We start from the raw sequence: 11,972 nt of genomic DNA on the forward strand, positions 1-11,972 counted from the left end.
TACTACCAGGTAGTGATCAGTGTCACAATCAGCCCCTCTAAACGACCGGACGTCAATTATGCTAGATTGTCTTCTTCTATCTACTAAAACGTGATCAATTTGATTATGTGTTTTTCCGTCTGGTGATGTTCAAGTGTATTTATGAACGTCGCGATGTGGGAATTTTGTACTCTTCACGATTAGGTTTTGGGATGTTGCAAAGTTCACGAGTCTAACACCGTTGTCATTACTTTCCTTATGCAAACTTTCGTTCCCTATAATCGGTTTGAAAACGTTTCTAATTTACAGAGAGCAATACAAGTGTGTTGTTCACTATTGTAAATATTCATTTTTATGTCTGTGTTTGTAGTAATAAAGCAAATCGTTTTTACCCCAACTCAGGAGATCTGAAAGCATTACTATCAGGTGCAATAAACAGTGCACACAGTATACATACAAATATATTTATTTCTCTAGAAAGAACAAAGCGATTTTTACGAAACTTTTAGGGTTTATTAAATATAAATCAAAGTATACTTAGGTATAATTTCTATGTTACTATATGTAAGGGGACAGGAGCTAGGGGAATAACATATCTGAAAAAGGGAAATTTTTGAGGGAATTTCCCGAAAATCCCTCTGTTACGGGAAACTGTACGTGATGGAGAGAAACCGAGTGCATATTCGAATTCAGCGCAAAAAGTTCCTTTAAGATCAGATGATTTTTCTCATGTAACAAACAAAAAGTTTAAATTTGTTAACTAGTGTAATCTCCCTCTCTTCCCCAGTAAGTTAAATAGGCCTATTATAAAATTTGTCTTAAAATGTGCGCAATATATTGTAACGGTGTTCGAGTCCTAGTTCGGGGGCGGAATTTGTAATGCTGGGGGAATCAAATTTATGACAAGATAAATTTGATTTCCAGTCTTAGTTGTGAAATTTTATTTGAATAATTACGTTAAAATTGTGTTCGGGTTCGCCAAATATTATTTATGAATATGCAAATTATTTTTGCATATTTACTCGCCGCCCTGGTAAGATATAACATGCCTAAAAAAAACAGAAAACTGAAGATACGTGCGTTGATTCATGAAAGCCTGATTTACACCGCACGAGGCTCGATTTTTATAATCCTATTTTCCCCATACGGTACTCCAGAGTGCTAGGAAAATAGGTGCGTAGTTAATTAGAACATATTTACAAAGAATATTCACTTGCTGCATGGCTGAAATAAAATTACTATTGTAGTGTTAATGGGAAACAGCTGTACTGGCCGTCACTTCGATAAGCAAATAAAATTGTTGCATAAATTAATTTAGTTATCAGACTAAAAGAATTTATGTAAATGTAGAATGGAAAAATTTACTATAAATACTAATAACTATATCTGTGAGGGTCAGCTCAGCTAGGTTCCCAATTGTTTCGAAATAATATAAGAAAATTCTCTAATTGGCCTAGAATAGGTTGGGAAATCTGAATTGTTTTTGTAATGACAATTTAACAAAATTTAGGTAACAGTAATAAATTTTTAATTATCCAAACTTGCAATAAAATTTAAATTGAACAACAATAAAAAAATGAAATGACATGATCATTTTAAGTTGAAATGAATTGAGACAAATGTCACTAAAATAAAATAAAAGATGAAATATGGAATACGTTGACTGAAGAATCTGAAGGATTCTTATTTTCTCTATGTTGTTTAAAAATAGATCTTAGGCAATACTTTCAAATTACAAAGATTTGAATTTAGTGAGCAGTTTACCTTTCTTTTGTAACTGCTTATTATATAAATGACAAACAATATTTTCTATTTTCCACTTTTTAAAGATGAATATTCTAGATACTCCAAAAAAAATTAAATGTACATGGTATCATTGTTTCATCTTTCCGATATAACCTTTTGTGTGTGATTTATTTAGTCCAGAAGACAATATTTTATTCATCAACCGCAGAAGGAGAAAGTAATAAAAAAAGGTATGCTTGAGAAATAGATCATTGACGAAGGTGGGAAAATTAGATGATTTTGAATGCTAGCAAGATGACTATTATTTAGATTAATTAAAGATGAAAAGATAGTGAAAGCTTTGATTTGAGCAGTGCACTGATTTGACTTTAACTGTCTACTTTAAATTGAAAATTCTCAACACATATGTATAGATCTAAGACAGTAGCGTAGCCAGGATGTGTGTTTGGGGGGGGCCCAAGTGCTGTTATAGGTACATATAGAAAAATTACAAACAAAAAGATATATAAACATAAAAATATATAAGTAATTACAAACATCAAAGTACCAAAGTGCATCGTCGGACCTCTTTGAGGGGGGCCCGGCCCCTCCGGCCCCCCCTTCCCTACGCCACTGATCTAAGATAATAATAATATCCAATAATAAGAAAAATACATTGTAATATAAAAACAAACAATCATATATACTTGGACACATATACTAGATAGTCATATGATATATACACCATGATTACTAGAACACATATATAGATATCAGAGTTTATACTTAACTTGGCCAATATTTCTTTCTAAACGTCGGTACCTTATATTTGTTTATTTTACTTTGCGCAATATTTTACTTCATAATTATGAAGATCTGTCTGTGCGGCGTTTGCGCAGACAGATTTTTTTTTTGTTTAGTTGCTTATTTACGAGTTAATTTTGTCCTAATGATATTTTTCTCTATTTACATGCTTAGGGCAAGAATTATACTCTATGCCTTTCAATTTAGGTACACCCTGTCAATACAAATGAAAATACCTATATCTAGCAAACAGCTTACATTCGTCTTCTGACTGACAATTACGAGCTCTCTGGGTATGTACTTGGTAAATAAAAAAAATCTTTTGATAGAAATACATGGAAACATAAAGATCATTCATCCAATTAATACTTGAATAGTAATGCTTTTCTGACACATTAATCTCGTCGTGTAATAACCTAACTTTTTATGTCACAAAATTTTCTACATATAATATCTTTAAATGAGCAAACAACACTAACATTTAGAATATAAGGAGATAATTTTCAGAATCTAACACTAATTAGCTGTGTGAATATAAATGGTTAAAATGACAAAAGTTAATCACAAATAAATTTTAAAATATCGATTTCAGTTATAGTTTCTTTAAAAAAAATAATAATAAAAGATAACTGTTCAGTCCGTCAAGGCCGGATTACCACGATTCAATTCTCGTTTCGATACATTAGTGAATTTGGCCAAGGTAAGAGGATGCGCTCGCCCAAGGTAATGTGGCAACAAATTCCAAATTGAAAATTTAATATAAAGGTTTTGTCCTACCTTCCAGTGGATTCCCATGTTGAAGCTTAGTTTTCGATAGTCTCTACCACTTTTATTCACCACGAAATGACCACTTACAACACTCAAGTTCCTGTGTTCATGTGACTGCAGCATCCCGTTCGACTCCCGAGATGTGTATGGTCACCCGCCGATCTCTGACTCTCTCCTCCTTAGGCCTTTGGCTCTCTCTGGATGTTTAGGACGTCATCATCGAACTGAAGCATCCAAATTCCTCCTCATATCTAGGCGTCTCGGCGTCTCTTCATAGGTTGTCTCGGTCAAAGTGATTATAGAAGTCCAATATTGGTGAATCCAACTGATACACTGATTAACAAATTATGTATCCGTAAACTGATTAACAAATAATGTATCCGTATATATATGTTGATCACAATTATCACAATTGGTCACAGTCACAAATCAAACTTTAGTTGCACTCTGTTATAAGTCGATATAAGTGCAAAATAGATTATAGTTGGGAGAACGTTCGGAATTTGATTTAACTGTATCAGTGTTTCTATGAGTGAACTCGTTGCGGCACTATGGGGTGTGTTAGCACTTCATTGTCTATAGTTGCTCAACACGATAAAAATAATTAACAAAGTGTGTGTGTGTGTGTGTGAGCTCTGTATACGTGTTGTCGGTGTCACTTCTCAAACTTAACTGCCCTTTCTTTTAGTATCTTGCAACCGTCTTTCTATTTTAAAAAAATAACGTATGTTCTCCCAATTCCAGTTTTAAAATTTTAAAATTGCCAAAATAGGTTGTTGTTTATGCGTTGTTCTTTCTTTCTTCCTAAAATGTTAAAATGTGCTAATGGACTTCTAGCTTGCAATATCGTGCCGGTGTGGTTCCTTCGGTTTTATCATGCGCTTGCGAATATACCTCTTTGCTACGATAGCTATTGTGAAGATTCTCTTTCTAGACAAACTGTCTAGCTTTACAATGGAACTTGAGTGTGTCTACTAGCTGTGGGTGGTCGTGGTGAATAAAGACTTTTAAAGACTTCCGTTACTCAGGTGTCTCATTTACCGCTGAAAGGCTGGATACCGTTGGAAACCAAATAAAAAAATACGCGTTTGAAGGAAAACAGAAATACAGATTCTTCATTTTAAACGAAAAATGATATTTCAAAATATGCACTAAAGAATATACTAATAAATGATTTACTAATTAATTGGGTCACAATAGCAACTGTCACAATATATGTAGTTTTTGAACTGAATTTTTCTGCAATAATTTTTAAAACGTATAGTACAGTTCATACCAGGGGCGTCATTTAGGGGGGCAGAGAGGGGTAATTGCCCCCCCCTGAGTTTGAGATTTCTATAGATTTTATCAATAAAATAGTAGTAAATCAGTGAAATACGCGAAATTTTACTTCAAGGGGTTTTGCCCCCCAAGCAAAATCTGAAATGACGCTCCTGGTTCATAACACTTATTTAACGAACTGCACTGAAAGATTAGAAAATATGAATAAAATAAGATTTTGGAACTAAAAATGTACTTTTAATAATATGGGTGGGGCAAGTATGAGTTATTATGTAGAACTGCAGCCTATAATGCTTTTTTGCTATTCGGTCTGCCCTTTCATCACGTTAGATTGGAAATTTATTGTAGTAAGAATAAAGCAAAGCAACGAAGATGAAAAAGAAACAAAAGAAATGCGCGAGCTTCTATAATTCTTCCCATGTAATACTAAGTTTCTTCTTCAGTGTTTGAATAAGCAACTCAAAAGCTCTAGGAGTCATTAATGAGAGTAGTTGGAGTTCATTGAACTATCCTTTGAACATCCCAAGAGACACAGAGGACAAATACTAATCTCATTTTGATTTAGGAAAAGAATTATGGAAATTGCATTTCTTTCTTTCATTCCATTTTTTATTTTTTTTTAATTTTTGTATATTCTTGGATAATGGCGTGTCCTGTAGTTCCGGTTTTTCGAAAGTCGATGACAAAATGAATTTAAAAGCATTTTCTTGCATGTTTCGTGTGTATTACGTACTACTATGCATTAAATGAAATGGAAATTCGAATCAAAATGGCTTGGAATTAAGCACGCACACCTTTATTTCACACATAACGAATGTTTTTTTACTTTTCTTTCCTGGAGTCACTGAACTTACAGTACTTCCACCAAGGATGTTATAAAATAGAGGATCTGCCCATACAACAAAATCGAGAAGCCATACGTCACAGCTTCGCCACACCTACTCTGCAAACTCCGAGCCACTAAGATCGCAATGTTTCGAGCCAACAATCATGGCGGAAACGAGAGCAGCCAATCAGACGTGCCGCCTCACGATGCTCGAGTGTTTTTCGGCTTCATTGAGTTCATATGATCAAGATATGTATGGGCAGATCCTCTATTTTATAACATCCTTGACTTCGACAACGATTTTTGCTCCCTCATCACTGTTGCCAAACACAGAAGTCAAAACATTTCTAATTGCAATACACGAAAGCACCATAATGATTTTTGTATCATCTGTGTAGAATGACGACTAATGGGTTGCAATAGAGGCATGTATGTCGGGATCATATTGCCAAAGGAAAAATGACAATATTCGTAATAATCTGAATAATACGTTAAGAGGAGAAGCATTTACAAATATAATTTCATACTTTGGACTCTAGAATAGCAACGAAATATGCGCTAATACTTCCAATTTTAGAATTAAAGAAAACACCAAACAATTATCCATTTCAATACGTTTTTCAATCTCGTCAACAACAATGATAAACACACTAGCTGTATCTACTTCTGCCTCTGTTACTTCCGCCTTGGTCCAATCCACTTGTTTATCCTGAAGCAGTGGCGAATGTAGGGGTGGCTCAAGCCCCCCCGAAATAAAGTTGTTACATATGTAACTTCATTAAAATGTTTCGGCACCCAAAAGGAAAGATATAAGTGCTTATTCACGTGTTCTGCATAGCCCCCCGAAAAAAATTCTAAATATGCCACTGCTCTCAAGTGCTACACAGGTTTAGATAAGTGAGAATGCGAAGATTTAAGTTATTATTATTATTATTATTATTATTATTATTATTATTATTATTATTATTATTATTATTATTATTATTATTATTATTATTATTATTATTATTATTGAGGATTTCATGACCCTCTCTCTTGTAAATGGTTATAGATAAAACATTGAAAATTTATAAAGGACATCTAGTGCAGGTTAGTGACGAAACCATTTTCGTTGTAATGTTCGTGAAAAGTACAGTGGTGGATCTATAAGATAAAAACTGGGGGCACCCAGAATCCAGATTATGAGAGGTTTATCATGAATTTATTATAAACTTTCAAAAATATATAATACCTTAAATTATTTTTATCACAAAAACTGGGGGGCTTGGGTCCCCGGCCCAAGCTAGATTCGCCACTAGGAAAGCGGAATTTTGGGTATTCGAAAAATACATGAGTTGCTTCGTGTAAATATACGCGGCATGCTCCAGCCAGAGAACTTGGTTTGGCACACGATTATATATAGTTTGAACATAGTCAATAGATGACATGAATAGCTGCTGTAGTATTTATCTTGAAACAGCCTGAGGGTGACCCATTTATTTACTTAAGTTTGTCAGGAAGATGTTTACAAAAATCGTTCTACCCATTGAACAGTTTTACGTAAGCAAATAGAAACATTCTCACTTAAAAATAAATAAACAATAATAATAAAACTGAAGAACTGATAAGGAGTCGTGCTAATTTGAGTTTCCCTCCCTCCCCTCTTCGATGAAGTTAATACAAGAACTATTTCCATCAACTGATCTTTTTTTTTTTTTTTTTTTTTTAATGCTTGACTGATAGATTAACTCTCAGGACAAACCGCTTAAGCTAGAAACTTGAAATTTGAACAGACAAAGGATTTGTAATGTAAGGTCCCACTAAGGAAGGACCTTTGGGAACTCGACGGGGCAGAGGTAGGAAAACGGGGTGGCAATGATTACTTTAAAATGTCAATATCTCGGAATCTCTGAATGTTAGTTATAAAATTTGGTATATAGTTTATAAACTGTAGTAAAATTCATGGTAGAGGAAAATTTCTGTACCAAACGGACAGTGTAATCTTTTAGGAAAACTAAACGAAAATCTGTATATCCATATTATTTACCTGATAATATCGCCTGCTTATTTCAAGAGTGATGTAACTCAAACTTCCTGACTTTTCAGGAGAAGCGTTTGAAAGTTTTGAAAATTCAATATCTCGTCTATATTTGCTCACGCCACAAATGCTCTCTAACATTCAGTTTTGGAAGGACATCTATACTTTTTACCAGAGATAGACATCAAGATTAGCTTTCATTTTCTGCCATAAGTCAAGAAGGGCGATTTTTGAGTTATGACACTCTTGAAATAAACAGGCGATATAGTTTAGTAGTATAGATACCAAATACTTTACAATAAATTTTGTAATTTCTACAACAATGGCGATAGGGAAGACATTCAAACTTCTCAGAGATAGACATTTTGAAAATAAGTATATTTAAAACGCTACCACAATTGTTTTTAACGTCTATCATAACCATCTAAAGATACTAATATAATATTCCAATCCAACAGTCAGTGTCGTTCTTTTTATTTACAAATTAGTACTCACCACGCTTGATATGCCTTAAGAGCCTGCCATACTAAAAATAATACAAAATTTACCATTTTTCTTTTGCTTGTTTATTCATCAGCGAAAGGAGATAATGAAATGCAAGTTACCACAATCATAGATAATGCTATTCTACAACAGAAAATATGAACCTGAAGAATGTTCAGTGTTGCAATCCATAGAATTTACAGTGTTGCCAGAAAAACAATTTCTCTAAAATCTAAGTTAAGACAGCGAGTAGAGGAATGAACTCAACTGCATTTGGTTACGTACCATATTGTTTTGGTTTCCTGTGAACTACTTTTTAAATAATAGTTGTATTTAGTTTGTAATAAACAAAATAGTTTTAACATACAGTTATTAAAACTAAATAATAATGTTAATTAAAAAGTAGTTAGAAATAATAGTATCTATAAGTGTGCCGCGAGAATTCAAGTTACACCCGTAGTGTGCCGCAAGGTGAAAAAGGTTGGGAAACGCTGACTTAGATTGTTTTACCCTGCTAAAGATCATGTTGCCTTCAACTGCTTTTCTTATGAGATTACTGCTGAATTTCCTTCTGCATAAGTTGTCTCTTGTGACGCATTTTCTTACAAAGTTCTACATATTGGATTCTAATTTTGGATATCGCATTATCATTGTTTGTCTTTATTTCTTTTCTTTTCTTCATTATATGAAGTGTTCTCTCGCTAGTTTTCTTTATTGTACTTCCTATCTTTAAATCTATTTCAATTAACATATCTGTGATTGTATTAGCTGCTGAATATATTTTCTCAGATTCAGCAAATTCTACTAGAACGTTTTTATGTCGGTTTCATTCATTATAACCAAAATTTCCTTTCAGTTTCTCGTTTGATTCTTGTTGCCCGATTCTGGCATTGAAATAGCTCATGATAATAATCTTTACGAAATTATAATTATTTTTTGCTGTTAAATTCTGATTTCTTCATAGCATCCTTCCATATTCTGTTCTGAATTACGTGTTGGGAGATAGTACGTTTGAAAAAAATGAAATCTTTAAGTTTTCGTCCCACGGTTATGCCGGCTAGGCTAAAGGAGACGGTGATGATAAGAAATGAATGAAATAATGAAATGAAGAAAGTGGGAGGAAACGGGAGAAGCCCGAGGAAATCCACGCACACGGTGTTTGTCCACCACAAAGTCCACTGGGCTCGAGCTGGGATCGAACCAGAGACCACGTTGAGATTAATTTGAGAAGATTAACACGTAAGTCATGGCTAAGTAATTTATTTGTAGTCTACGCTCAGAATTTTTTCTGTCTTTTTTGTTTATCTTAATTACAGTCTTTTTTTGTTTCTTACCGTCTTTTTAATTTTTTTTAAAGAGTTACTCAAAACAAATTGAAATCGATTCATTCAACGCAGTGGAAGTAATGCTTGGTGCGTGCAAGGAACTTCCTTCTTCTTTCGCTTCCTCTCGTTTACGGGTGTTGTTCTTCATGGTCGAAATGAAATGTTATGAATCTCAAAATGCATTAAGCTCGGGAAGTGTGTTCTTGTTATTCTTAAACAAGTAGCCTTTGCATGCGAATTTGAGGAATATTTTTAAGCATTTATGTAAAATTACACGAGGTTATTATGAGGGCAATAACCCTTCTTCCTTTTCTAACTCTGACCAAAGTGTGTTTGGTCAATAATATCGTAAAAAGAAAGAAAGAAGAAAGAAAAAAGAAAGAAAAAACATAAAGAGGCAGAGACAAGGATGTTATAAATAGAGGATCTGTCCATATGTATCTTCATCCTATTAAATCCTGTTGGCTCAAAACATTGCGATCTTATTGGGCGGAGTGGGCAGAGTAGGGGTGGCGAAACTGTGACGTATGCCTTCAAGATTTTGTTGTAAGGACAGATCCTCTATTTTATAAGATCCTTGGGCAGAGATTAATAAATTGAAGATTCCATGCTTTAGGATCTCCTCAACTTTCTTCGTTTTGACTTACCTCAGATGCATGGGGCCCCTAATCGATCCCTGACTAAGTAAGTTTTTAGTGGACAACATCGTGCCGGGTTTTCTCGGGGCCCATTCTCATTCCACCAATTCTTTCCCCATCATTCACTTGCCTTAATCATCCGTCTCCCTTAGCCTAAAGGGCGTAATCGTAGGACGTTAAATTGAAATATTTTTATTCGCTTTGAAGTTCAAATCATCTTTACTATTATCCATCAATTACTACTTATGCTTTCTTCTTGCTTTTCTTCCACCATACTTCATTGTACGTCGCTAAGAACAAAATCTGCTTTCAAACGATACCGTATCTTAACTCGTTTATTTTGCTCTTTACAACTGCTTCTAAAAGTGTTATTCTTCTCATCTTTTCAATTCTAATATTGTTCTTTTCTTCCTCTTTTAATTACATCTCCTTACTATTGCTCTTCTCTTCTTTCCCTCATCAGTTCCTCTTTATTTATTTCTATTCTACACAACAAATTATTTCATATTTTCTTCCACATCCAATCTTCAAAACTTCTGGTATTTCTTCCTCTATTTTAGGAAGTGTCTAGGTTTTGGACCGTAGAGTACAATACTCTCTCTCTCTCTCTCTCTCTCTCTCTCTCTCTGTGTCTATATATATATATATATGTATATATATATAATTATTTTACTTAACTCCTTATTTAAAGATCAAAACATAATTTTCTTATTCCTAAAGGCTTCTTTCGTCATTCCTATTCTTGCATTTATTTCTTGTTTCCACTTCATATGTTTAATAACAATTATATAGGCACCTAAAACTAGTCACCTGCTTCACTTACTTCACTTTACTTTTACAACTGAAGAACTTTTAATGACATTCGCAACATCCATTCCCTTTCAATTGCACTTTCTTCCTTTAGCCTACCTTTAATTTCTGATCACATGTAAATTTTTAGTAAGTCTCCGATCTTTCCTTTCTTTCCTAACCTTCATAACAATTCTTGTCAAAATGGACCATTCCATGGGCACTGCTCCTAGGAGACAAAGAATCTTGCCCCCCTGATGCTTGCTTGTGCCTATCGCTTATGTATTCGTATTAAAACCCTCACTAATATCTTGTTAGACGCTATCTAACGATAGGTGCCGTGTTGTTTGCAACAACTCGAGTTTGTTGTTGTTTGCCACGAATTTGCCACAGTATTTGCATTCTGATCTTATCAGGTCTCACTATCGTGAAGATTCACACACACACACACTTGGAGTAAAAGGAAGGGTTGCCAAATACCTCTGTGTTTGATCCCCTGGAACAAGTGGTAAGTGCTCTTGTCTTTGCAGCGAGATAGGTCTCATTAGAATCGCTTCTGAAAGAGAACATTAAGCTCCAAACAAGTGAACAGAAAACATCATTAATATCACAATAGCTTAGTAAATTGATATACAGTAATTGCATTCTCTCTTTTAACACAGTTCTTAATATCATCTCCTGTTACATAATGCTCTGTTTTTTTGTTATGCTTCGCTACCAAAGAACTGGATTTAGTACTTAAAAATGAAATGAAATACTTCAGTTTTACGTCTCACGGTTATACCGTGTAAACTAAAGGATATGATGATAAATGAAAAATAGTGTATTGCAGAAAGTGAAAGGAAAGAGTAGAATCCCGAGGGAACTCACGCACACGGTGTTGTCCACCAAAAAGCCCACTTCGCGCAAGCTGGAATCTAATCAGAAACGCCAAGCACGAAGCACTATAGTGTATTTCAGATGTAAAGCATCACGGGCAGTAGCCAATGTTGTGCTATATTCCGCGCGGTGTTGCCGGATTTCGGACTCTCCTTTCCCTTCTCGCTCATCCTCTAGTTGAGATTATTACACATACATTGGCAACATTATTCACAATGTAAATATACTATTCCAGCAAACTCAAAGATTTTAGCTGTGTATCCTAGAAGTATATATAGCAACTGAATAACCTACCTATTAACTTATTCCAATGGAACTGCTAAACGTTCGTCTTCAACACTACTTTCACTATCGTCTATGTCAATTAATATTTCGCCATTGTCTGAATCTGACTCTTGTAAATTTATTATTATGAGTTCCAAAAATTGTAAACACAAAAAATAATTCTTCGAGCTTCA

The sequence above is a fragment of the Thermobia domestica genome, chromosome 7 (genome assembly GCF_964235325.1).
Source record: "Thermobia domestica chromosome 7, izTheDome1.hap1.1, whole genome shotgun sequence".
Classification (NCBI taxonomy): domain Eukaryota; kingdom Metazoa; phylum Arthropoda; class Insecta; order Zygentoma; family Lepismatidae; genus Thermobia; species Thermobia domestica.